A 27,976-nucleotide genomic window follows, 5' to 3' on the forward strand; every position below is an offset into this window, starting at 1 on the left:
CACACTGGCTCACAGGTGCTAACAATGAAATAAAATCTTTAAAAAATAAAAGAAAAATGGCAGGTGAAAAAAGAAAGAGATTGGTGAAAGCAAACTGTATGAAGGAGACGTCTACTTGATTTGCTTGAGTTAGAAATAACTGCTTTTTTTTTAAATTCAAGTGACAGTACAGAAAATGTTAAGTTCTAAAGAATTTATTAACTGATTTACAACCTTACTAGATATGGGAGTTTAATCGACCTAATATGTAAAGAACATTAGTCTGTGATAAAAGGGCCAGGCACATCAGAAATTAACTTAAAGCATATAAAACTGGTCACATAAATGTTTTTAGGCAAATAGCCTATATAAGACAGTTACTAGTCTTCAGGGCCGGAAAACAGGAGGGAAGGGAACTAATATGTATGTTTATGAATCCTTTCTTGCCTCATTTTTTTAAAACTTCTGACAGACTGACCAGGAGCATCAGCTGAGAAGGTCTTATAATTATGCTTTCCCTCTTTCCTTCCCCATACCATACTCCCGTCTTGGTGCCGTCTATTTCAGCTATTTATTCCCTATTCCCCCGCCTCCCTCCTTTTAGGGAGAAAGAGGTGACTGAAAATGATGGGTTTACAGTTTCTCAAGATCTCAGAATGGAGGGGCACCTGGGTGGCTCAGTCATTAAGCGTCTGCCTTCGGCTCAGGTCATGATCCCAGGGTCCTGGGATCGAGCCCCGCATCGGGCTCCCTGCTCCGTGGGAAGCCTGCTTCTCCCTCTCCCACTCCCCCTGCTTGTGTCCCCTCTCTCGCTGTGTCTCTGTCAAATAAATAAATAAAATCTTAAAAAAAAAAAAAAGATCTCCGACTGGAGGACAGAGAAGAAACTTGTGGTTTAATGGACAGCACGATTTCTCTTCTTTTTTAGGAACAAACAGTTTCCCACGCTTTCTATGGAAAACCACGCTTCCCTCTAACAACAGTCCTGTATGTGGTTTAGGCAGTTAGTCCTCCCCCATCCCCAGCTCCAGGAAAAGTAATCCTCAGATTGGTTTAAGGGCATATCCCACCCCCAAATTACAGTGATTGAGGACTGGGCCCATGAAGGTGGTTTTATCAGACTGAATCTCAGAATTTTTGCTGGGAAAGCTGGTACACAGGCTTTCTCTTTGGTACTGAGCTTGAAGGCAGGAAAGCGTGAAGCTAAATGAAGGTGTAAGGCTATTACTGCCAGGAGAACCACCATGTGGAGCCTAAAGAACCCAGAGGAAGCTGAAAGAAACTGATGGCTTTGAGACATGGATCAAGCTGTGCTTAAAGCTAAATATACTTTTGCACCGTTCACTTACATAAACCTATAGTTGTTTTTTTTTAGTTTAACCAGTTTGGGGCAGATTTTCCACCATGTGCAACCCAAACAATCTTGATAGAGTGTGAAAAACTAGATATAAGAGATGGCCCCAGAACAATCATATGATAAAAACTCCAAACAGCTTTTTTAAGTACACCCAGTATTTTTTGTCAACAGCTTTATTTCCTACTGACCAGAACTTGAACAGAAAAGTCTTAACTAAACCTAATTCCCACTGCAAGTACTTTGAGTCTTCAAGCTTTTCTTAGATAAAAACAGACAACAGGGGCGCCTGGGTGGCTCAGTCGTTAAGCATCTGCCTTCGGCTCAGGTCATGATCCCACAGTCCTGGGATCGAGCCCCACATTGGGCTCCCTGCTCAGTGGAAAGCCTGCTTCTCCCTCTCCCACTCCCTGTGCTTGTGTTCCCTCTCTGTCAAATAAATAAATAAAATCTTAAAAACAAAACAAAACAGACAAGAAAGATAAAACCCAACATTCTGAAATTAAAAATTTTTACTGACAATGCCATAAATTTGCATTTTAACGTCAATATAACAATTCTACTTTAATTCAAGTTATTACAATTTTAATGGTATAATCTATGGGATGTATTCTGAATATCCTAGTGAGAATAACCAGCTATTTCCCATTTCAAAGAACAAAGCCAAAAACTTTCCAAAGTCCACACCCAAAAAGAGGTTATAATTTCTGACCAAACTCTTAAGTTTCTCTTTAAGTGATTCCCTGCTTCCCTTCAACCCTCCAATCTGTCATACATAATCAGAATCTCTGGGAGTAGGACCTGACATTACACTTAAAAAGTCTGTTTATTAAAAAAAAACTTTTAATTATTTTTTATTGTGGTAAAATACATATAACATAAAATTTACCATCTTAACCATTTTTAAGTGTATAGTTTAATGGTATTAAATACATTCACAATGTTGAGGCGCCTGGGTGGCTCAGTTAAGCATCTGTCTTCAGCTCAGGTCATGATCTCAGAGTCCTGGGATCAAGCTCCCTGCTCAGCGGGGAGTCTGCTTCTCCCTCTCCCTCTACTTGTGCTCCCTCTCCCTCTCTCTGTCAAATAAATAAAATCTTAAAAAAAAAAAATTCACAGTGTTGTGCAACCATCACAACCACCCATCTTGTAGCTCTTTCCATCTTGTAAAACTGAAACTCTTTACCTATTAAACAACTCCCCATTCTCTCTTCCCCTCAGCCCCTGACAACCACCATTATAGTGTCTTTATGATTTTTGACTATTCTAAGTACCTCATATAAATGGGATCAGCCAGTATTTGTCTTGTGACTGGCTTATTTCACTTAGCATAATGTCCTCAAGGTTTATCTATGTTGTAGCATACTGCAGGATATCCTTCATTTTTAAAGCTGAATAATATTCCATTGTGCTTATCTGTTCACTGGTCAAGAAATACTTGGGTTGCTTCCATATTTAGCTACTGTGAATAATGCTATGAACATGGGTATACAAATATTTCTTTGAGACCCTTTCAATTCTTTGAGGTATATACACCCAGAAGTGGCACTGCTGGATTATATATGGTAATTCTATTTTTAATTTTTAAAAATATTTATTTTTTTTAAAGATTTTATTTATTTGACAGAGAGAGACACAGCGGGAGAGGGAACATAAGCAGGGGGAGTGGGAGAGGGAGAAGCAGGCTTCCCGCTGAGCAGGGAGCCCGATGCGGGGCTCAATCCCAGGACCCTGGGATCATGACCTGAGCCAAAGGCAGACGCTCAATGACTGAGCCACCCAGGCGCCCCTATTTTTAATTTTTTTGAGGAACTGCTGACATTTTATTTTTTGATCACCTGCTGACAGGTGACCACAATACCTGAAGTTTGAGAATCTGCTCTAGCCATCCTTCTTTCCTTTTTCCTTCTTTATTCCCTTTGTAAGTCTCCTCAACTCACCACAATACAGAAATAAAGTTTCATGTTACACTCAATGTAAATTTTTAAATTATTCTGTTTTTAATTTAAACAGTAAGTAAAATGCTTAAGATTTTTTTTTTCCTAAGGAAAAGAGCTAAATTTGAGGAAAAGACTATGTGATTTCAGGATGTTCTAAACAAGTAAAGAACCTGGACTTTGGAGCCAGACTGCCAGAGCTCAAATCCCTGTTCACCACTTACTATAGGTGTAATGACAGAATTTCTTGTATTGTAAAGCAAGGGTTCGTAATCTGGGGTCCATGAAAACTTATAGGGTTTGGCAAATTTGGATGGGGAAAGAAATTATATCTTATTTTTGCTAACCTCTAAATAAAATTTAATTTCTTCCAATAATGAATGTAAGCAAACCATAGTAATACTAGCAGTACAGCAATTAGAAATTAGTATAGTGACCAGAAATTTTCATATTACTTTACAGCTGGATGTGCATATCCCAAAATAACATTTAGCTCATTGCTAATTTGAATTTAGTTCTCAAACCAACCAACAGAGCTTATATTTTAAAGCTGTTAAAGCTCATATTACTATGTCAGATTTTTAATATGTTGCTTTGCTATAGTTCAACATAATTGGTTTCATTTCTGATCCCATATATTTGTTTCATTCCTTCAAAACATTCTGAGCAGGAACCCAAAGCTTAACCAGTCTGCCAAAGGAGTTCTCTACATAAAAAAGGTTTAATGTTCAGAGCCCTTATTGTAAAGGATTAAACAAGTGATCATGAAACTGCTTAAGAATTGCCTGGCGGGGGCGCCTGAGTGGCTCAGTCAGTTAAGCTTCTGACTCTTCATTTCAGCTCAGGTCATGATCTCAGGGTTATGAGATCAAGCCCCTATTGGGGGTGGGGGGTGGGGGGAGCTCTGCGCTGGGTGTGGAGCCTGCTTAAGTTTCTCTCTCTCTCCCTCTGCACCTCTCCAATTGCCTGGCATATATATAACTACCAAAAGAACACTGGCAATAATGGCACTGATATAGATAAGAAATATGGTGTCAACTTTATATCAATGCCTAGATTTTATGGATATACTTTGTTACCTAAATTAGCACATAAAGCAATCCTGCTTGGCACCCTCTTATTCAGTGGAAAAAGTCCTGGATTCTTAATCATCCCCCCCAAATTTTTCAGTAGGCCACCACCATTGCTTAAGATATTCATCCAAGTTGGGGCACCTGGGTGGCTCAGTCGTTAAGCATCTGCCTTTGGCTCGGGTCACGATCCCACCCCGCATCGGGCTCCCTGCTCGGCGGGAAGCCTGCTTCTCCCTCTCCCACTCCCCCTGCTTGTGTCCCCTCTCTCGCTGTGTCTCTCTCTGTCAAATAAATAAAAATAAAATCTTTAAAAAAAAAAAAAAAAAGATATTCATCCAAGTCCTCTCAATTCATTTTCTTCCACTGTCTTTTCTTTCTTTTCTTTTAAAAAATTTTATCCATTTATGAGAGAGAGAAAGCAAGCATGTATTGGGGGGCAGGGACAGAGGGAGAGAGACAAGCAAACTCCCCGGCAAGCAGGGAGCCCGACGCAGAGCTTGATCCCAAGACCCCAAGATCATGACCCAAGCCGAAGGCAGACGCTTAACTGACTGAGCCACCCGGGTACCCCTCCGCTAGCTTCTCTAAATGTCTCCTGCTTGCTGATATACACATTGTTTACTTCCACACCTTCCCACCTGCCAAGAAGGGGCACATTACTTTATAAAGTAAAGAGAAATCTGGGAATTATCACAACTGCCTCAGAAGTTAAAGAACAAATCACTATTATTATAATATGAAGACAAGAAAAAAAGAACTAGATGAATCTAAAGAATATTACTTATTCCTTAACATAAATCTATAGCCTTAATGGTACTGGTAATATCATTAAATCTGCACATATAACATGCCATTCTTTATAAAAGATCATTTTATTCTACATGATTTTAAAATGTACTTTTCCAGTGACAGATCTTTCCTAACAGTAAACTTTATACTGTTTAAGGAATACATGGCTAGTTTGCCTTAAACCTAAGATTATTCAAGATCTCCTCTTAAGGGCGCCTGGGTGGCTCAGTCGTTAAGCGTCTGCCTTCAGCTCGGGTCATGATCCCGGGGTCCTGGGATCGAGTCCCACATCGGGCTCCCTGCTCGGCCGGAAGCCTGCTTCTCCCTCTCCCACTCCCCCTGCTTGTGTTCCTGCTCTCGCTGTCTCTCTCTGTCAAATAAATAAAATCTTTAAAAAAAAAAAAAGATCTCCTCTTAAATCAACTTGAGTATCCACTAAGTACATTCATTATTTGATGCCACAAGGAATACATAAAGTGCCAAGAAAAGATGTCAGAGACCATAATACAGAAATGTGATGATGACAGTAAGAAACACAGGATGAAAGAGCTGAGATGGTTTCATGAAAAGAATGAGAATTCAAGCTGAATTGGGAATGAAAAGGGTATTCTGAGTAAGAAAAATAGCATAAACAAGCTTAGAGACAGAAATGAGCATATGGTCATGGACAATGAGAAGACCAACATGGTTGGAGAAGGTTTTAGGATAAAGCTATTATATAGATACTATATAGATATTATAAACCAATTAGTAAAGGATGGATGACAAAGATAACCTCACTTCATAGGGCTCATTTGTTAAATCATCCACTATTTATATGATTATTTTTTAAAAGCATGTGGAAAAAAAAGGGGAGTAAACTTTAATTATCAATAAAATAATTTCTCAATAGCACATAAATTTACTAAGCAAGATAGGTATGGCTATCTAATAAAACAACTGGCAGTAAAGTCTATCTTTACAGACTCAAATTACAGGTATTTACCTTGGGTTATTAGAAAGATGTGAGAAATCGGGGCGCCTGGGTGGCTCAGTCGTTAGGCGTCTGCCTTCGGCCCAGGTCATGATCCCAGGGTCCTGGGTTCGAGCCCCGCATTGGGCTCCCTGCTCTGTGGGAGGCCTGCTTCTCCCTCTCCCGCTCCCCCCGCTTGTGTTCCCTCTCTCTCTGTCAAATAAATAAAATCTTTAAAAAAAAAAAAAAGAAAGATGTGAGAAATCATAGGCTCTTGCCTTAGAGATCACTTTGATGAAAACTGGTGCAGCAGAAAAGAATTCCAGGAGGTAAGAGAGAACAATGAAACAAGTTTTAAATTGCTGCTGTTGTATTATATATGGTGCCTTAACAATGTATTTGCAGGACTGTTTTAAGTAAAGAGAACAAGCACTCCTTAATTCAGAACATGCTTCAGAGGCCCATACTCTGGTTAATGCAAGAAAGGCCCCATTTAACAATGGAAAGAACTACACACTGCTTGCTTTGTCTCAGGATTAAAAGTGTCACACGCCATGTATTCTGGAAAAGGAACTATACCATCAAGAAGACTAAAAATCCCTTTATATGTCTGTTCACCCAAGTGGAATGTAAGTTAAAGTATTCCGATTCATCACAAAGATATAACCACAATCACAACACATTACCAAAGGGTAAAACTGAAGGGAAATACACCACAATGAAAGCAATCAAGCATATATTCATACCATACATACACTTTGTCTCTGATCTTCATAAACTCTGAAAGCATAATTATTTCCATCTTAAATAAATAAGTAAACAAAAGCCCCAAAGGGTTAAGTAATTTGCCCAAAGCCTCATAGAGAGGTGCAGATGCAACCTAGGCCACAACTCCAAAACACTGGCTTTCTTTACTGTACTACGCTGCCATATGTATAGTGAATTCTTTTTTTTTTTTTTTTTTTACAGAGAGAGACAGTGAGAGAGGGAACACAAGCAGGCAGAGTAGGAGAGGGAGAAGCAGGCTCCCCGCTGAGCAGAGAGCCCGATGCGGGGCTCGATCCCAGGACCCTAGGATCATGACCTGAGCCGAAGGCAGACGCTTAACGACTGAGCCACCCAGGCGCCCCTGTATAGTGAATTCTGAGAAAATTTTCCATTTCTTATTTCATAGAACATTAGAGCCAGTATAAGAAACTGTTTCATTTTGTACTTTTAAGGAGCTTTCATGAGAGATCTAAATTCCTTCCAGTCTATTCCACTGTCCCATATAAATATTACCATCTCTCATCAACTTATGAAGTTTGGCATGTAAAGAGTTAGGAGTTATTATGTATATAGGACATGTAAAGGACTGCTACACAAGTCTGGAGAAGAGGGGAAAAATATTTCTGGCTAAATGGCCAGAAAAGCTTTATAAATGAGGCAGAAACTAAACTGGGTCTTGAAGAATGGGTAGAACTTTGAAAAGCAAGATGCTAAAAAGAACATCTTGTGTTCAGATAGTGAGCAAATCAGTTTGGCCTGGGCAACAGATATGTATATACTCATTCTTAAAGAGAAGCAAAGCTTTAAAAAGGTAGTTGGTGCCAGCCATACTCTCAGTGTCTTAAATGGTGCTTTTGCAAGATTATTCTAAACACTGATATGTTATAAAGAATGAAAAGACACAGATTCAACAGTGTCTCCAGTGTACTCCAAGGCTCTTGTGGGTAAAAGGAATAGGGAATCGTTTCTGTTCTCAATGAACTTCTAGTTGAATATGCATGGTGGTGGTGGTGGTAATGAGTATGTGGGGAAGGCTCTGAGACATGGGATAGGTGCATTAACAAAATTACAATACAATGTGATTTACTATGATAAATGCATAAAGGTTCTATAGAAACACAGGAAGGGAGAAACTCACTCTGCCTAACGGGGCTATGTAATGCTTCAAGGTGATATTTGAGCTGAATTCTTAAGATGGCTAAGAGTTAGCCAGGTGTTAAAAGGGAGGAGGTCACCTAAAACAAAAATAAGGATATGAAAACATAGGATATCAGGGTGCCTGGGTGGCTCAGTCAGTTAAGCATCAGACTCTTGGTTTCGGTTCAGGGCATGATCTCAGGGTCCTGGGATCAAGTTCCGCATGGTGCTCTGTGCTCGGCGGGGAGTCTGCTTGAAGATTTTCTCTCTCTCTCCCTCTCCCTCTGCCCCTCCACCCACGTGCACACACACACTCTCTAAATAAATAAACAAAATCTTTAAAAAGAAAGCACAGGATATATCCAGAGGACAATGTAGTAGAATGCAGAAGAGTATGATTAAGGTAGGCTGAGGCTGAATTACATTAATAGATCTAAACCCCTTCACTAGGGTCTTGAAAGTTTACATTTTATCCTATAGGTGATGTACAGACTGGCAGGTTTTGAAACATGGAAATGAGGTGATTATAATTATGCCTTGGCCAATTCTGGTACTACTCTATAAGTCAAATTGGAAGAGAAAAAGTAGAACCAGAGAAAGAAGAATCTGTAATATTTGATGAGTGAATTTGGAGGGAAAGAAGCAAAAAAAAAAAAAAAAAAAAAAAAGACTTGGGTTTCATGGTTAGTGGACTAGAAGGATGGTCTAATCAAAATCCAAAAATTGGGAAGAAAAGTAAAAGCCAGGGAAATACCAAGAGTTTAGTTTTAGATATGTTAAGGTGCTAGTAATACCATGTATATACAAAATGGAAATGTCTATTGGCCAGCTAGGAAAGAGACACTGAAATATGGGAAAGTGGTCAGGAATAGAGACACATCTGGGAGTCATTCAAATAGAGGTGAAAGTGAGATAGTACGTGGGTACACTTCAGAGAAGAATGGTAAGTGCTGAGGCTTAAACCATACTCACATGATTGAAGGGAGTAAAGGTAGGTAATATATGAGGGGGGAAAAGTAAAAGATAGAGAAATAATATGGTATAACAGAATATAATTTCAAGAAGTTAGGGGGTGGTGATCATCAGTTTCATCTTCATTAAATATATGTCAAGGATATGAGGACCATGCAAAAAAGCATTAGGTTTATTGGTTAAGAAATTACTGGTGACCTTTACAAGGCACCTGGGTGGCCTAGTCGGTTAAGCTTCCAACTCTTATTTCCACTCAAGTCATGATCTCAGGGTCATGAGATCGAGCCCCGCACTGGGCTCCATGCTCAGTGAAAAGCCTGCTTGATAGTTTCTCTCTCCCTCTGTCCCCTACTCCCCCTCCTACTCTCGCTCTAAAATAAAATCTTAAAGAAAAATAATTACTGGTGACCTTTAGTATACTTTTAGTAGAGCTAAGGATGAGAAAGAAGAATCAAAGTCAAATTATAAGGAAAGCTAATAAAGAGAAAATAAGACCTAAATATCATAAATAGGGGAATAGATTCAGTAAAAAAGAATATGAGATCATATGATACGTGTCTTTCTCTGATTGACTTATTTAGCTTAGCATAATACCCTCTAGTTCCATCCACATCGTTGCAAATGGCAAGATCTCGTTTTTGTTTTTTTGTTTTTTTTTAATGGCTGCATAATATTCCATTGTGTGGGGAGGGTATGTGCTATGGTGAGCACTGTGAATTATGTAAGATTGATGAATCACAGACCTGTACGTCTGAAACAAATAATACATTAGATGTTAAAAAAAAAAAAAAGAAGATAGTAGGAAGGGAAAAATGAAGGGGGAAAATCGGAGGGGGAGATGAACCACGAGAGACTATGGACTCTCAGAAACAAACTGAGGGTTCTTGAGGGGAGGAGGGTGGGGGATGGGTTAGCCTGGTGATGGGTATTAAAGAGGGCACGTATTGAATGGAGCACTGGGTATTATACGCAAACAATGAATCATGGAACACTACATCAAAAACTAATGATGTGATGTATGGTGATTAACATAATAAAAAAATTTAAAAAGAGAATACGTCAATCCAATGAATATTATATATATATTCTCTTTAATTGCTAAGTATCACAGAACTCAAAACAGTATTTAAAAAAAAAAGGCAAACTGTAGACTGATAAATGGCATGTCCCTATCAGAATAGTCTACATCCTCCAAAGGGATGTACACCTGTGGTTGATAACTCTCAGAGTGAGGATTCTAATTCACTTTGCCACTGCAGGAGAGGGGCAGGGAAGAGATTATTCTCTCCGCTTTCCCTTCCATGTGACTGTTTTGGGACACTGGCTAAGTGCCTTGCATACTCACCAGGTGCAAATAAGTGATGCAAAACAACCTCAACAAATTCCTGTTTACTGTGAGATGGGATATACATAAGTCAAGTTTCCAAAAGCAAAACTCAGCAGGCACAGGCTTCAAACATGAAGTCCTTTCCTGCAGTTTGTTACAATATTCTTTGTACTCTCTATACATTTAATCCTAATTTTGAGAAACATAAGAGAAATGAAGAAAACAGATGGTGACAGAATAATGATATAAAGTGTATGAGTTTATAAATGCTTATAATTTTAGGGCAATGATTTGTGATCCCAAATCACTCATGATACTAGAAAACCACCCCCTTTCCCATTACTCTCAAAAATTGTTTACCCACAGCAATTTAAAAGGTTTGAATAATAAATTTACACAGGACAGTTGCTTACTGTTACCAAAATGAAAGGCAATCAAAATAGATATCTATATATATTCTTTCCACCTACAAATACTGCAATAAAATTTATCAAGATAAACAATTGCTAAACTAAATTTATTCACAAAGAACAAGGCAATTCGACTTCAGCTATTAATAAGTTGCCATTAATTTAAAAACCCTGAAAGACTAAGTAGTACAAACTGAATACACAATCCATGTTACAATTAAACACAATCTTCACTAGAATTTAAGCTCCATATGAGCATTTTTGGTTGTGTTCACTACATATACCAAGGACCTAGAATGGTACATATACCAGGTATATGTAGGCAGTTAATATTTACTATATAAATTCAATAAATACTTGGGGCGCCAGGGTGGCTCAGTCGTTAAGCATCTGCCTTCGGCTCAGGTCATGATCCCAGGGTCCTGGGATCGAGCCCCACATCAGGCTCCCTGCTCGCGGGAAGCCTGCTTCTCCCTCTCCCACTCCCCCTGCTTGTGTTCCCTCTCTGGCTGTCTCTGTCAAATAAATTAATAAAATCTTTAAAAAAAAATTCAATAACTACAAATACTTATTAATTCATTATCAAATACACAACTTCTAACCCAGAAGCAACAGAACAATTTATGTGTTACACATATTTCCTTAATCTTCTCAAGGATAAAACCTGCACTGGAGAAATAAACATATGGGCAGGTTTCTGAGCTAAATTCTGTCCCTCAAAAACTGCCACCCAAAAACCAAGCTGAGAAGGCAAATTCATGGCAAGAATTATGAACTCTATTAATCTGTTGGGCTTGTCAGTATTCCTCAAATGAATCAATCAAGTATCTTTGTATTCAATTTGTATGCAGGGCCAGCCCACATTAAGATGATAGTAAATATAAAGAAGATGGGGGGGATATTGCCACACTGGTTGATTATAGGAGAATCTTAAGTACCTTCTGTATGCCGAACACATGAATAGCATTTTATTGTTTTATAAAGTGCTTATATGTGTTCTCATTTGATACAAGCCTGTGAGGTAGGATATTCTCATTTTTTAAAAAATTTTATTTTATTATGTTACGTTAATCACCATACATCATTAGTTTTTGATGTAGTGTTCCATGATTCATTGTTTGCGTATAACACCCAGTGGATATTCTCATTTTTAAAAAAGATTTTATTTATTTATTTGATAGAGTGAGAGAGAGAGCACAGAGGGAGTGGGGGAGGGAGAAGCAGACTCCCCACTGAGCAGAGAGCCTGACATGGGGCTCGATCCCAGGGTCCCGAGATCATGACCAGAGCTGAAGGCAGATGCTTAACTGACTGAGCCACACAGGCACTCCGGATATTCTCATTTTATAAATGAGGATGGACAGCCTCAGAATTTAAGTGCAAAATCACATTTTGCCGCTTACTAGTGGTAAAATGAAAATTTCACAATTACGGTCTCTAAAGTCTCTGGTCTCTAAAGACCAGTCTCTGAATGGTCTTGGGCAGAGCCAGGCATGCATCCATATATTTTTTTTTAAGATTTACTTATTTAGGGGCGCCTGGGTGGCAAAGTCGGTTAAGTGTCTGCCTTCGGGCTAAGGTCATGATCCCAGGGTTGGGCTTCCTGTTCAGCAGGAGAGTCTGCTTCTCAACCTCTCCCTCCGCTCATGTGCTCTCTTACTCTCTCAATTAAAAAAAAAAAAACAACTTAAATTTATTTATTTATTTGAGAACGTGCGTGTGCATGCGGGGGGGGAGGCACCTGGAGGAGGTGGGGGGAGGGGCAGGTGAGGGAGAGAGAGAAAATCCCAAGCAGATGCCCAGCTGAGGGGGGGGGGGGGGGGCGGAGAAGGCTAGATCTCAAGACCCTGAGATCATGACCCAAGCCGAAATCAAGAGTCAGACGCTTAACCGACTGAGCCACCCAGGTGTCCCCCATGCATATTTTTAAAATGCTCTCCAGGTAATTCTAATGTGAAACCAGGCTGCAAACTACTGAGATAATAAAAGTCTTTGAATGTCATCTTAAGAATCTACGTTGAGTTACGTCAAAAAGGTACAAAAGATGAGGGTAAGCCAATATTATAGTCATCAGCTTTAGTAAACACAGAATTTCCAAGTTTCTGTTGAGAAGTTGTAAATGCCTCATGAATACTCCTTGGCTTTTTACTTTTATGGAAATCTCCAAAGAACATATGAAAGCCAGGTCATCTTTTGGACACAAAAACCCTTCTAAAAGTCATCTATGTAAGACTGAAAGCAGCAGACACTCAAAGGAAAAAAAAAATCTAATTACAACATACCCTGCAACAGAATAGGGTCTCATTTGATTGGAACTGGCAGTGGAATGAAGAGGTCTCCTCTGGGCATTAGTAGTCCTTTGCAATTTGCCAGTATGCTAAATTATAATGAAGGAAAAACCTGGTAACTTATCAGACCCCTAAACAACTGGGGAAAATGACAAAAAAGTTCATACATTTGTTCATCAAATACTTACTGATGATCTACCGAGTACCAGGCTCTGTTCTAGGATTTAAGATAAATAATGAGGACGTGTCTGCCTTCTAGGAGCTTAGAAATTACTTACATGAAAAAGGAGGCAGTCAATACAACCTGACCTGAATGCTGACCTCAAACAAGGGCTGGATTAATCACTGGGTCATCCCAACTGAACAAAGTAAGTAACATGATTTATATCAACATTGATGTCTCAAAATTCTAAGCTCCAGAGGAAATGTCTGTCACTCTGGGAGGAGATGTACTCTTGGGTGATTTGTGTTCTGGGTGTGGCTAATCCAAGCAGCTTTTAACTGGGTATAGTCTCAGTTAAGGGAGGCCTTTTGGGTATAGTCTCAGTTAAGGGAGGCCTTTCATTTAACATCTTACATACAGTTGGACCTTACTCAATACAAAGAACTGTACCCCCTGCTTAACAGGGTGGCAAGTGGTATGCTGACAATTGTAAGCAACCACAGACATTATGCATTAGCCTGTAGCATTGGCTATACCAGGAATTTAAGACCTGGCTAGGGAGAAATGGAGATTCAGTCTCCAAAAACTCATGGTAGAACCCATGAACTAAAATCTGAACAGCAGAGGGCGGTGCAACCGATTTCTCAACAAGAGTTTCACAGACAGGAGCCCCCCAGAGATGGGCCACTGGCCTCAGTATAAGATAAAACTTTCTCAGTGAACTCAACGAATCATAAAATATGCTAACTGTTCAGTGTTGGACTTATGTGGCTGTTTTCCATAACCCCTACTCTGGTCTGACCGTTAAAGCTCCCTTGTGGATACGCTTGACCTTACAGTTTGGGGGTGGGGATGGAATGGGAGAAAGGAATGAAATCAGACTCTCAGGCTTCCCAAAAGAATGCTTACCCTTGGTTTTTGGAAAGAGTCTTGAAACTGTAGGGGATCACTTCCCTGAAAGATAGTCTGGTTGTTCTTGCCAGTGACATCGCTGACAAACACGTTACAACATAGTTTTGGGGGGAGGGGAGGAGTGCAAGAAACCGAAAAAGAAACTAATTCTGTGGCTTTAACCCAAGCCCCTCTCACTTCAAAAGGGCGTTCCAACAAAACTAGACGCCACTCCCTAAGTTTCGCCTTAAGACTAAGCACCCGAGCCACCCGCTCTGTCCTCCCCCAGCACGGACTCCAAACTTTCTGCCGCTCACACGGCCCCCCAGCTGTGGAACTCCTCCCGGCACGCCGGGCTCCGCTTACGGAGACTCGAGGCCGGGCGCGGGCAGGGCCAGAGTCAGAGGGAGAATCCGCGGCTCGCGTTCTTCCCCAAAGCTGACCGTACCTGTCCAGCATCTGCTGTAGGGCTTGGTCTGGCATCTTCCGTGGAGCCGGCGCACTCGGCCCTCCCCAGTGGACCTGGTCAGGGCCGGGCCCAGGGACAATAGCACTGAGAGGCGGCCGAGTAGGCCTCAGCCCGGCGGCAGCCGCGAACCCGCCGCCCAGCCTCCTGGGGTGGCTCCGCGAGCCCGGAGGCGGCGGTGCGCGTCCTGCGGGCGTCCGGAGGAGGCGGTGGAGAGCGAGGAGGAGGAGTCTGGGGCTGGGAGGCGGCGATAGCGGCCCGGGTTCCTGCCCGTCGGCCCGGGGTTCCGGTCCATGGACCGCGGGCGCCGAGCTGCTGCCGGCGGAGGAGCTACCTCTGTGAGGTAAGAGTCACCGCCTCCGTGCGCGCCGGGGTCACGACGCAAGGCGGCCCAGAGCAGCCTGGGAGATGTAGTCCTCGGACCGTCCCCGCTAGAGGCTGCACAGCCCGCCCTGACCACCGCCGCCGCGCCCGCCGCCGCCCGGCCGGCGCCCTCCCGTTTCCTTCCTCCAGGGGGAAAAATGTCCTTCAGGCCGTTTTCCAGGAAGCAGCAGGATGTGCCGCTCCACTGTCAGTAGCAACAAGGTCAGCCCTTCCTGCCTGTTTATTTTCTCAGCTCTTGCCCTCAGGTGGGACCGAGCCAGGTGAGGGAAGGGAGCTGAAGGGCCATTTCTCGTCAGGGTCCCCAGCCCCGGTCGCGGCGTCGGGGCGGGCCGTGGCGGGGGTGGGGGTGGCAGAAGCGCCTTCAGAAGCCCTGGGGCGGGGGCCAGCCTCTGCCGCGTCTGAGCTCATTTTGGAGAGTTACACAACCCGCGCAAGGGGTTGGATGCACTGGTGCGGGAGGTTATTCCTAAGGGGTCGGTGGAGGGGGCGGGGGGCTGCCTTGACCAGATGGTTCCCACCGAGCTTCTCAGTGTGTGTTTTGGGGAGTGGCCGGGGTGAAAAGATTATTCTCTCCCTCTCTAGGAGCCTTCTAAAATGTGCCTGGTCTTTCAAGGGCTCGCCGACAGTCTCCAAATGGAACATGTTCGTGAATAAACAGCTCTTGCTTACTCAGCTGTGGGTTGTCAGGGGTGTTTGTTTCTCTCTCTGCTGCTGGTCACTGTTAACCATTTCCAGTCGCTTTGACACCTCCAAGCAGGTGGATGTGGGGGGGGGGCGGGGGCGGAGGGGAATCAAAAGGGAAAAATCATCAATCACTCGTTGGGTTATTCTTTGACGCTCCAGGGACAGCTTTGGCGGGAGGAAAAAGCTGTTGGCTAAAACGAATGCGTCTTTTGGACGACCTGTGGCGTTCTCCAGTGCTGTGATTGGTAGGACGTCTGGTAGTTTTCCCTCGATTATGCCTCATTTCTGCTGCAAGATGTTTGACTTTTCTTTAAAATTAAAATGTGTCTTTATGCTTTTTTTAATGTGGAATTTTACAGTCAGCTCTTAATTCTCTGTTTAAAGTTTGCTTCCTGAGTATATTTGAACTAGAGTGTACGTTGCCAGAAAACAAAACAAAACAAAAACATGTGAACAGAAGTTTATTTGGGCTCCAATTTCTGAAAGATGCTTTTATGAAAGGCTTTGGGAATTTACATGACTAATTATAACTAACGATTCACCTTTTTCTCATGAAATGTAAAACAGGCCCCCGCTAGTGGAGGGAAATAAGAATTTAGTTTACTCAGGGTGTTTGGTATTTTAAATTCCTATTTATTGCTCCTCCTACTGGGTAAGCCTTCCCTTACTGTGTATTTATCTCTTAAGTAGTTGTCCGCCAAGGAGATGAATATATACATCCTGCTCAAAAATTAGAATTTGATCCTAGCATATTAAGTAGGCTAGTGCCAACTCCATCTAGTTTTATGATTTACACTAAAAGGAGTTCTCACCTCATTTTATAATTCCTATTTGAACCCAGAATTGGAAAGTAATATGATACAGTTCTGTTGATAGAGAAGCTGTGTGCAGATTAACCTTTTTTTTAAGATTTTATTTATTTATTTGTCAGAGAGAGAGAGAGAGAAAGCACAAGCAGGCAGAGGGAGAGGGAGAAGCAGGTGCCCCGCTGAGCAAGGAGCCCGATGCGGGACTCTATCTCAGGATACTGGGATCATGACCTGAGCCGAACGCAAACGCTTAACTGACTGAGCCACCCAGGCGTCCCAACCTTATTTTTTTAAAAAAAGGATTTTATATTAGATTTTCATGAAAACTCTGTTTCCTGGCTGTGTCAAAAATCCTTTGAAATAGAAAAAAATGTGTATGTTATTCATCGTAACTGTGATTAGCACCTGACCTAGTAATTCCACCCCTTGTTGTTTACCCAAGAGAAATAAAAACATATATCTAGACAAAATTTGTATACAAATGTTCATAGCATTATTCCTAATAGCCAAAAAAAGTAGAAACAACCTAAATATCCACCAACTAATGAAAGGATAAATCAGATGTGGTACATCTACACAATAGAATATTATTAGATGATAACAGGGAATAAAGTTCTGATACATGCAGCAACATGGATAAGTCTTGAAAACATGCTGAGAGGAGCCAGTCACAAAAACCACATATTTATTATTTGATTCCATTTATATTAAATGTTAAGAAAAAAATGCATAGAAACAGAAAGTAGATTAGTGATTGCCTAGGGCTGGAGGGATAAGAGAGAAAAGGGGAGAGATTGCTAATGAGTACAAGGTTTCTTCTTAGGGTGAAGAAAATGTTCCAGAATTAGAGCGGTAATAGTTATACAATGTTGTGCATTATATCTCAATTTAAAAAATAATATAAAACAAAATTAGATTCTAGTGGTGGCACACTTCTTTAAATATACTAAAAAAATTGAATTGTACACTTAGTATGAGTGAATTTTATTGTATGTAAATTACATCTCAATAAAGCTGTTAAAAGAGTAATTAGCTCCATATAAAATGTTCATAAGGACATCCAAAGAGAAATGAATAGATAACTCATAATTCTTTATTATCAAACTTTAATTTTTTTAAAGATTTTATTTACTTATTTGAAAGAGAGAGAGAGAGCACAAGCAGGGAGAGCAGCAGGCAGAGAGAGAGGGAGAAGCAGAGGGCTCGCCAAGCACGAAGCCTGATGAGGGGCTTGATCCCAGGACCCTGGGACCATGACCTGAGCCGAAGGCAGAAGTTTAATGACTGAGCCGCCTAGGGCCCCTAGCCTGAATTTTAGTATTGTCCGTTGACTTTGTTGTCCTCAGCTCTTGCATTTAAAAATAAGACTCAGGGGTGCCTGGGTGGCTCAGTCGTTAAGCGTCTGCCTTCAGCTCAGGTCATGATCCCACGGTCCTGGGATCGAGCCCCACATCGGGCTCCCTGCTCCGCGGGAAGCCTGCTTCTCCCTCTCCCACTCCCCCTGCTTGTGTTCCCTCTCTCGCTATGTCTCTCTCTGTCAAATAAATAAATAAAATCTTAAAAAAAAAACACACACACAAAAAAAAATAAATTAAAAAAAAAAAATAAGACTCAGGGGGCACCTGGGAGGCTCAGTCCATTAAGCTACTGCCTTTGGCTTAGGTCATGATCCCAGGGTCCTTGAATTGAACCCCTGCATTGGGCTCCCTGCTCAGCCGGGAGCCTGCTTCTCCCTCTCCCTCTGCTGTTCCCCCTGCTTGTGCTCTCTCTGTCGACTAAATAAATAAAATCTTTTTAAAAAAAATAGTAAAAGTAAGACTCAGGGCGCCTGGGTGGCCCAGTCGATTAAGCATCCAGCTCTTGGTTTAGGCTCAGGTCATGATCTCAGGGTCTTGAGAGCAAATCCCCTATCAGGCTCTGTGCTCAGCATGGAGTCGGCTTGTGACTCTCTCTCCCTTTCCCTCTGCCCCGCCCCCCTGCATGTGCTCTCTCTCAAATAAAGCAAGCTTAAAAAAAAATGACTCAGATAGTTGAAATTATAATTTACTTTCTGATTTTGAAAGAAAAAAAGTCTTACTTAGATCTTCGTCTCACCAAAGGGGGAAAAAAGTTGAAATGTACTGCGTTTTACATAGGGTTAAAGTTTGTGGTAAATGATATTCATTTGGCCAAGAGAGTTATGCTATCCTAGAGAGTTATGAAATATATTAATAATTTTGTAATGGATTTAGAAATCCTTGAGTACAGAATCACTCTAAATATGTCAGGCAATTTAAAATAGTATCTTGCTTTAATGTTCTTCCATCACACTTGTTTTGAACTGTCTGCCAAAAGGGTCCCTGGAGGTATTCCATAGAGAAATAGTATAAAATAAACAGGTGCCCTCCAAAGAGAATTGTCATTTGCTAAATTTGTTGATAACTGCAGGCTGATACATTGCAGGCCACAGAAAGTTCTTCATTAATTCATTCCACAGATGTTTACAGAGGACTTATGACATGCCTGGGTACTCCAGTAGCAAATTAAACTACTATTTAAGAACATACAAACTCCCGGGGCGCCTGGGTGGCTCAGTCGTTAAGTGTCTGCCTTCAGCTCGGGTCATGATCCCGGGGTCCTGGGATCGAGCCCCGCATCGGGCTCCCTCCTCCGCGGGAGGCCTGCTTCTGCCTCTCACACTCCCCTTGCTTGTGTTCCCTCTCTCGCTGTCTCTCTCTCTGTCAAATAAATAAATAAAATCTTTAAAAAAAAAAAAAAGAACATACAAACTCCCTAACAATGGTTATATTAAAAAAATAATAATAAAACAGGGGCACCTGGGTGGCTCAGTTGGTTAGGTGTCCAGCTCTTGATTTCAGCTCAGGTCATGATCTCAGGTTTGTGGGATTGAGCCCCACATCAGGCTCCACACTCATTGGGGAGTTTGCTTGAGGATTCTCTTTCTCCCTCTTCCACTGCCCCTCCCCCTGCTCATGGGCTTATGCACTCTAAAAAATAAATAAATCATTAAAAAATAAAACAAGGTAATTGCATATGAAATATTACATAATATAGCATATGATGGACTACCAAATGAATGGCATGGAAATACAAAGTGATTTAGAAGTTTAGAGGCATTTGATAGGGGCTGGTGTATTAAAGAGAACTTTGTGAAACAAAGGAAATTTAGGTTCTACCTTGTAGCAGTAGGAGGAATTGTAGGTGAATAGGTGAATTGTTAAGTGTATATAGGTGAGGTGGAGAAAGATCTTGGGTCTGGATAAGGATGAAAAGATGTAGAGAGAAGAGTTAACCTCTGTTACTAGAACTGTAGATCTCTGCTGAGTAAGAGTGAAAAATATATTTGGTTGGTTAAATAGGGAATAGTTTAAAAGGCCTTGAATCTATTAATTCTTTCAACAAATATTTATTGAACATGCAGTATTTATGTGACAGGTACTAAGCTAGGTACTGGGAATGCAATAATGAGCAAAAACAAGCATATTACCTACCTTTATATAGTTTATAATGAGAGAGAGATTATCACATAAATATTTTTTAATTTGTAAATGTGGTACATAGCGTTATGAGAGATTATAACTGGGGATTTGACCTAGACAGGGAAGTCAGGAAAGTTTCTCTCAGGAAGTGTCCATTATGCTGAAGCCTGAAGAAGAGCAAGAGTTAACTAGACAATGGGAGGAGGGATGAGCATTCCAGACCAAAGAACAGCATGTGCAAATATCCTGTGAAGGAAAGCCCTGTAATTAATAGGAGAGACTGAAACAAAAAGGGACCTTGGGGCAAGATGGAACCAAAAAAGGTCAATCCAGTGACAGACAATGAAGAACTTTGTACACCAATTTAAGGAATTTTGCCCTTATCCTAGAATCCTGATGGGAGGAGCAGTTTAGACATAGGAAATCCACTCCATTCTCTAGGAAATGGGAAGTTAATTTGTGGTTCCTAAACCAGAGACTCGCCCTGGAAATTCTGATGTGTGTGCCTTGTCGTTGTGCCCAATTAGCTGTTTTTTTGTTTGTTTTTGTTTTTTTTTAAAACAAGTTCCCTAAGTGATTATTAGACCAGTAGTATCTCTGTGGAAAACTGCAGTAGTCAAGAGTCTGGGTTTGAGTCTTAGTATTGCCACTCAGAAGCTCAGCAACTTTGGGCAGGTTATTGAATCTATTTAAGCCAAGTTTCCTCATCTCCAGGAAAGGAACTATAGAATTTACCTCATTGGATTACTGGGAGGATTAAATGAGAAAATTCATTTAAATTGTTCAGTACAGTGCTGAGCACGTGGTTAAGAGGTCCATTAGTGTTAGCTTTTAATTATTACTAAAAGTTCTTGAATAAAGGTGAGAGTGATTTAGGGGGATTAACTTTGAAGTTGGAAAATAAAGATTAGAAATAAAGACAAGTTAGATCTCAGTAACTTGGCCATGGTCTGTAACTATTTTCAAGTTTGCTTAAACACAGCTGTTAGTGCTTGAAGATCCTTAGATAGGCTAAGTAGTTCTTAAGTAGATAAGGTGCCCATCTCTAAAGGACTTTTATGGGGAGAGTTTGGTCTCCAGAGTACATTTTACTGGCTTAGGATCTATAGGATTACTTTGAATTGACTTTGTTTAATTCTGTACAGAGGCTTCACTGGCCTTATAGAGGACAGTCTAAAACCTGTCTATCTTTATTTACTACTTAGAGAATAGAGTCCTAAAAGCTTATATCCATTCTAATGCAGTAGATATCTACAAAGGGTAAGTAATTTTACATAATATCATCATCCAGTAACTTGCCTTCTCCTCATAATTATGGTGGATGACCCATTACTTTTCATGATCATTGCTTAAATTCCTCTCTCTGGATTATGTGTCCCTGGGTTGTGCAATGGTATGTCAAAGGTAGGCAAAAATCAGAAGATAACATGTCACATATTCCCTCTTGTATCTTGTTCTGGAGTATCAGTTTATTAGAAAATGTACATGTAAGGAATATTTTTTCCTTTTCAAATAAACATGAATGTCATAGAGTAGCAGTTCTCAAAATGTGGTCTAGCAGACCCCTAGGGCTCCTTGAGAACCTTTCCAGGAGTATGTCAGGTCAAGATTATTTTCATAATACTAAAACATTATTTGCCCTTTTCACTGTATTGGCATTTACATTGATGGAACAAGCAATGGTGGATGAAACTGCTTGTACCTTAGCACCATTTAAGGCATTGACACTAAACTGTACTAATGTTATATACTTTTCACCACCATGCACATGCAGTAAAAGTAAAACAAAAGTTCACTTAAGAATGTTCTTGATTGGGGTGCCTGCGTGGCTTAGTCGGTTAAGCATCCAACTCTTGATTTTGGCTCAGGTCATGATCTCAGGATTGTGATTGAGCCCCATGTTGGGCTCCACGTTGGGCATGGAGCCTGCTTAAGATTCTCTCTCTGCCCCTCTCCACCCCTTGAGCACGCTCATGCTCTTTCTCTCGCTCTCTCTCTAAAAAAAAAAGAAAGATTGTTCTTGAGTAAGCAATAAAAAATATTTATTTCATTAAATCTTGACCCTTACATACACACATTTTTAATATTCTGTGTGTGAAATGGGAAATATGTACACATTTGCATCCAAATATGATGGTTGTCTCAGATAAACACACACACGTGATTGAGGTGCAAACTGAACTGGCTGCTCACGGCACACTATTTTTACCTGAAAGATTGACAAAAAATTAAAATTTTTGTGCTACAAAGGATACCGTTAAGAAAGCGAAAGGACATTCCACAGAGTGGGAAAAAGATTTTGGAAATCATGTATCTGAAAGGGGACTTGTATCTAGAATATATGAAGATTTATTACAACTCTATAGTAGGAAGGCAAATAACCCAATCAAAAAATGGACAAAGGATCTGAATAGACATTTCTCCAAAGATATACAAATGGCCAATAAATACATGAAGAGATGCTCACCAACATTAACTATTAGGGAGATACAAATCAAAAAAAGGACAAATGTCGGTGAGAATATGAAGAAATTGGAGCTCTAGTACACTGCTGTTGGGAAGATAAAATGGTGTAGCCACTTTGGAAAACAGTCTGGCAGCTCCTCAGAAGGTAAAACATAGTTTCCAAATGACCCAGCAGTTCCACCTCCAGGTCTATACCCAAGAGAAGTGAAAACATGTCTACATAAAAACTTGTAGATGAATATTCATAGTAGCATCATTCATAATAGACTAAAAGTGGAGCAACCCAATGTCCATCAAATAATGAATGGATAGATGAAATGTGGTATGTCAATGCAATGGAATATTGTTCAACAACCAAAAGGAATGAAGTACTGATACATGCTACAAAATGGATGAACCTTGAAAACATTACACTAAGTGTGAAATAATTCCAAAGAACACATGTTCTAAGATTCCATTTCATGAAATGTTAAGAATAGGTAAGTCTGCAGAGATAGAAGATAGATTAATGGTTGCCTAGGGCTGTGGCAGATAGGGCTTTGGGGGTGGTGACAACTAAGGTATGCAGAAGTTTCTTTTTGAGGTGATGAAATTGTTCTAAAATTGATTGCAGTGAGGATTGCAACTCTGAGTATACTAAGAGCCATTGAATTATAGACTTTCAGTGGATGAATTATATGGTCTTTTGAATTATATCTCCATAGAGCTGCTATTTAAACTAATACCAGATAAGGCACCTGGCTGGTTCAGTTAGTAGAACAAGTGACTCTTGATCTTGGGGTTGTGAATTTGAGCCCCACATTAGATGTAAAAATTACTTAAAAACGAAATCTTTAAAAAAATTATAATGCCAGAAAAAACCTTGAAATCCATTATTAGTAGACTGTTTTAATAACGTATGACATAATATGATATAGCTGAACTATTTAAACGAATGAGATATTTCTATACAGGCCGTAAGGAAAAGTTGCCAAAGATATAGTAGCCATCAGTTAGGACTTTTGTTGTTGTTCCACAGAAATCAGCTAGCTAATTCAGCCCCTTTAGGGGACATTTGTTAATGTCTGGAGACATTTTTGATTGTTACACAGGGGATGCTACTGGCATCTGGTGGGTAAGACCAGTGATGCTGCTAAACATACTGCAATGCACAGAACAGCCCCTCAGAACAAAGAATTATGTAGCTCAGAATGTCAGTAGTGCTGGGGCACCTGGCTGGCTCAGTCGGTGGAGCGTGGGACTCTTGATCTCGGGGTTGTGAGTTTGAGCCCCACGTGGGGTGTAGAGCTTACTTAAAAAAAGAAAATCTTTAAAAAAAAAAAAATGTCAGTAGTGCTGAGGTTGAGAAATGCCAAACTAACAACCGAAGGGAAATTCACTGGGAAGATATGGGTTAGTTCACAAGATTGGAGGTAAGGCAGGAGAACCAGGCTAGCACAGTGAAGTAGCAGCCACCCCAGCGAACATTGCTAGCAGGGACATTCCTCATGCTTAAATGGGTTCAGCACTGGAATGCAGCACTGTTTTTATTCTGCTCACAGTTCAAAATCTAAGGATGGACCATCTAATCAGTCTTTCTTGCTACTTAGCTAAGAGTGGGCAGTATACCTTAAATGAATGAAGGCGGTTCCTCAAGGAAGTATATTCATTCGCAAATATTTATTGACCATATGTTTATGTTTCAGGTTTTATTTAGGTGCTGGGGATAGAGTACAGTGAAAGAGATGAAAAGACCCTTGTGGCACCTATATTAATAAGACACTAAATCAGGGCAAATCTTTAAGTAATAGCTTAAAGAAGGTAGGATAGTCGCCAAACACCAAAACCAATAAATACTAACTACATATTCAGTGAAAAAAGCAGGTAGTTGATAGTATCTATAGTACTATCCCATTTACTTGTTTTATTTTATTTTATTTTAACTTTAGGATTTATATGTAAGGAAATTTCTAGAAGGATATGTAGGGAATTATTTTTTAAAAAATATTACCTCTGGGGGCGCCTGGGTGGCTCAGTTGGTTAAGCGACTGCCTTCGGCTCAGGTCATGATCCCAGGGTCCTGGGATCGAGTCCCACATCGGGCTCCCGGCTCAGCAGGAAGCCTGCTTCTCCCTCTCCCACTCCCGCTGCTTGTGTTCCTGCTCTCGCTGTCTCTGTCTCTGTCAAATAAATAAATAAAATCTTTAAAAAAAAAAAAATATTACCTCTGGATGGTAAGACTGAATATGGGGAAAAGAGCTTACTTTTCATTTTATTACTTCATAATGTTTTCATTTTCATCATGAGCATGTATTTTTTTTTTTAAAGATTTTATTTATTTATTTATTTGACAGAGAGAGAGACAGTGAGAGAGGGAACCCAAGCAAGGGGAGTGTGAGAGGGAGAAGCAGGCTTCCCGCGGAGCGAGGAGCCCGATGCGGGGCTCGATCCCAGGACCCTGAGATCATGACCTGAGCCGAAGGCAGACGCTTAACGACTGAGCCACCCAGGTGCCCCTTGAGCATGTATTTTATAGTTAAATTTTTTTGTTTAATTAGATTAAAAAGTAACAGAAGAAATCCTTGATGCAAGTGAAGGACGATTAAAAACTTTTAAAAAGTCACAATATTGTGGTGTTTTGCTTATTATAGAAAAAGCTGAAAGGAAGAAAGAACATCTGACTGGAAAGTATGGCCTGTAATCATTTAACAAATATTTGTTGAACACCTTGCTGCCTTAAATCTTTTTTGGAAAAGGTGGAGTAAAAATAAACTTAATATCAAGCCGCAGCCATGTGTGAGGCACTCTGTGAGGTGCTATATCTGGGACAGGATTGAAATTTGAAAAAGATCTGACAACTGCCCTCACTGGCGCTTGTTGGCCTCTGTTTGTTGAATACCAAATATGGGGCATGTGCTGGACCCTCTACACACATTATTTCAAATCCTAACAACAACCTTACCAGATAGGTATCTATGTCTCCCGTTTTACAGATGAGAACATTGAAAATTGGGAAGATGAAGTCATAGCAAATAAGCGGCATAGCTGACTTCACATTGACGTATGAAGACATATCTGACTTCACTGGAGAACAGTATATGACTATGTGAGTAGTCTTTAAGCAAGTAAAAAAGAAAGCGATTTATTACAAGAGCAATCACAGGACTACCCTTCATTAATTTTTGAAGAATTTTACTAGATAAGTATTCCAGGAGCTCAGAGAAGGAAAAAGAGATTGCTGCATATTGGTGGTCTGGGCAGGCTTCCTAGTTGGAGGAGTGGTTTGAATTGGGTCTTGAAGGATTATATAGATATATGAAAAGAAAGAGTGTCAACTTTTACGGAATGCCTGCTTGAGGCTAGAAACTTCTCACCTAAACCCCATAGCCCCGTTTGAGAGGTGAGAAAACAGAGGCCTCTCCTTACCTCCACCACCTGCTAGGGATAGGCAATTAACAGGCATTAATTTTTGGCAGTCTGATAGGTGCGAAGTGAAATTCATTGTTATAGCCAAACACTTACCTCTGGTTTATAGCTTCTGTGTTTTAAGTCTTGGGTAAGATGAATTAATGATAGAAGAGAAAGTGTACATAATAAACTAATAGACCAGGATATACCCTTTTGGGCAAACAGATATTCAGCATACATACTTTTCCTCTGCTTAGGGAATTCTAGGCCTTTATGAGGGTGTTTTATCTAATTTGAGTCTCTACAGCTGAAATCTCAACTTGGTAATTCTGAGGAAGGTCATCCATTCAGTCATTTGTTTAGCATTTCTTGAGCTCCAACTTTGTACGGGACACTGTAGGAGGAGATATTGGGGATACAAATATATGAACCATACATTGTTACACTGTTCTTGTCATCAGGTTGCTTACAATTTAATGGAAGAGACATGTAGTTGTGTTTATAATATATGGAAATGTGAACCAGTATTTTTGTACATACTCTGAGAAACCTAGGAGTCCTCCTTGAGTCATTTTTCTGCCTTACCTCATCCTCCTACCTTTCAGTCAGTCACCAAAATTGTCCATATTTCTCCTAAATGTTTCTCAAATACAATTGTTTCCATTCTTCCTGCCTTCACCTCAGTCCAGTTGACTGTCATCTCTTACCTTGGACTACTTACAAGTCTCAAATTGGTCTCCCCACATTTGCTTTCACCCCCCCTTCAGCTGATTTGAAAATTGGCCTTCCAGTCTGCTCTTTTCTTCCTTTGATTCTCCAGTAGAATGACCTTTTAAGAAATGTAGAACTAAAAATAAAAGAAATGTAGAACTGATCATGAAAATCCTTCTGTGGCCTATTTTAAAGCCTGGTGAGAAAGAGCCAGTGAAAATCATAAATTTAAATTTAGCAATTTTGGAGAAAAGGGAATAATTAATAAATTGTACCTTCTAGAATCTCAGCTTCACAAGGGCAAGGACAGGGACCAAGGGACCATACCAGTTTTGTTCAATATTATATCCTCAATATCTAGCACAGAGCATGGCCAATGGCAGGTGTTCAGTAAATATTTATTGAAGTAAAAAAAAGGAAGGAAGGAGGGAAGGAAGGAAGAAAGAGAAAGAAAGAAAGGAAAGAAGGAAAGGAGGATGGGAGGGAGGGAGAGAAAGAAAAGGACCCTTCTGGGGCTCCTGGGTTAAACGTCCCACTCTTGGTTTCAGCTCAGCATAGGATCTCAGGGTCGTGAGATGGAGCCCCATGTTGGGCTCTGCACTCAGTGTGGAGTCTGCCCAAGATTCTCTCTCCATCTCCCTCCCCATCTCCCTCTCCCCCCATTCACAGGGGCAGGCATGCCCATGCATGCACTCTCTCTCTCTCTCTCAAAAAAAGGACACTTCTAAGGCTATAATGAACCCTGTAATGTTTGATTGGAATTGGAGGTATCAATACAACTCATGATTTTATAGATATAGATAAACACAGATGTATGCATAAATATACTTTTTAGCTCTATCTGCTGAGAGAGCCTAAGGCAATGACACCCCAGAACCAGTGAATATACCAAGTGGTGTCTCAACCCAGGCTCTTTGGAGAAATTATCTCTTTGCTAATTCCAAACTGGAGCAGGAAAAGTACATGAGCTGGAACATCTGCAGTGCCAGAAAGTAGGGATGTGCTCAAAAAAAGACCTAGCAATCAACCTGAAGGGATTCCAATGGGACAGGGGACATTTTGAGCAACAAAATAATAATAGTAATGAATTACAACTCATGGAATAAAATATGAATCCATGAGTCATTACTGATAACAAATAAATGAATAAATCAGGGGAGAAGGAAAAAAAATCTTCCTTAGAGTAGCATTGCAGCTAATGTAGAAGAGTTGATGAAAAGATTTCACCATTTGCAAATACCACAGAAATAATTGATGCAGGCAAGAATCATTAATGGATGCTAAAATTATTGGGTGAAAGTACATTGAGAAACAATATTCACATAGAAAATATCTTCCCAAAGATGGGGTGCTTAGGAGGCTCAGGTGGTTAAATGTCCAACTCTTGATTTCAGCTCGGATCGTGATCTCATGGGTTGTGATCTCACGGGGTTGTGAGATGTGAGATCGAGCCCTGCGTCAGGCTCTGAGCTCAGTGGGGAGTATGCTTGAAGATTCTCTTCCTCTGTCCCTCCCCTGACTCACTCTCTCCCTCTCTCTCTCAAATAAGT

General features: G+C 40.6%; 1 protein-coding gene across 7 annotated transcripts in view; it reads left to right on the forward strand.

The window, feature by feature from the left end:
* Positions 1-14,928: 14,928 nt before the first annotated feature.
* Positions 14,929-27,976, forward strand: part of CPEB3 (cytoplasmic polyadenylation element binding protein 3) — a 190,827-nt gene continuing 177,779 nt past the window's right edge. For 3 of the 7 annotated variants that reach the window (XM_081823836.1, XM_081823837.1, XM_081823838.1), the window contains exon 1: positions 24,811-25,413. The gene's annotated coding sequence lies outside the window, so the exon portion shown is untranslated. Of the gene's footprint in view, positions 15,151-24,809; positions 25,414-27,976 lie in introns of those variants that run through there. The other 4 variants (XM_081823832.1, XM_081823834.1, XM_081823833.1 and 1 more) reach the window with 4 other exon arrangements.

Source organism: Leptonychotes weddellii, chromosome 6, assembly GCF_054177405.1.
Source record: "Leptonychotes weddellii isolate Sample4059 chromosome 6, ASM5417740v2, whole genome shotgun sequence".
In the NCBI taxonomy this organism is placed as follows: Eukaryota; Metazoa; Chordata; class Mammalia; order Carnivora; family Phocidae; genus Leptonychotes; species Leptonychotes weddellii.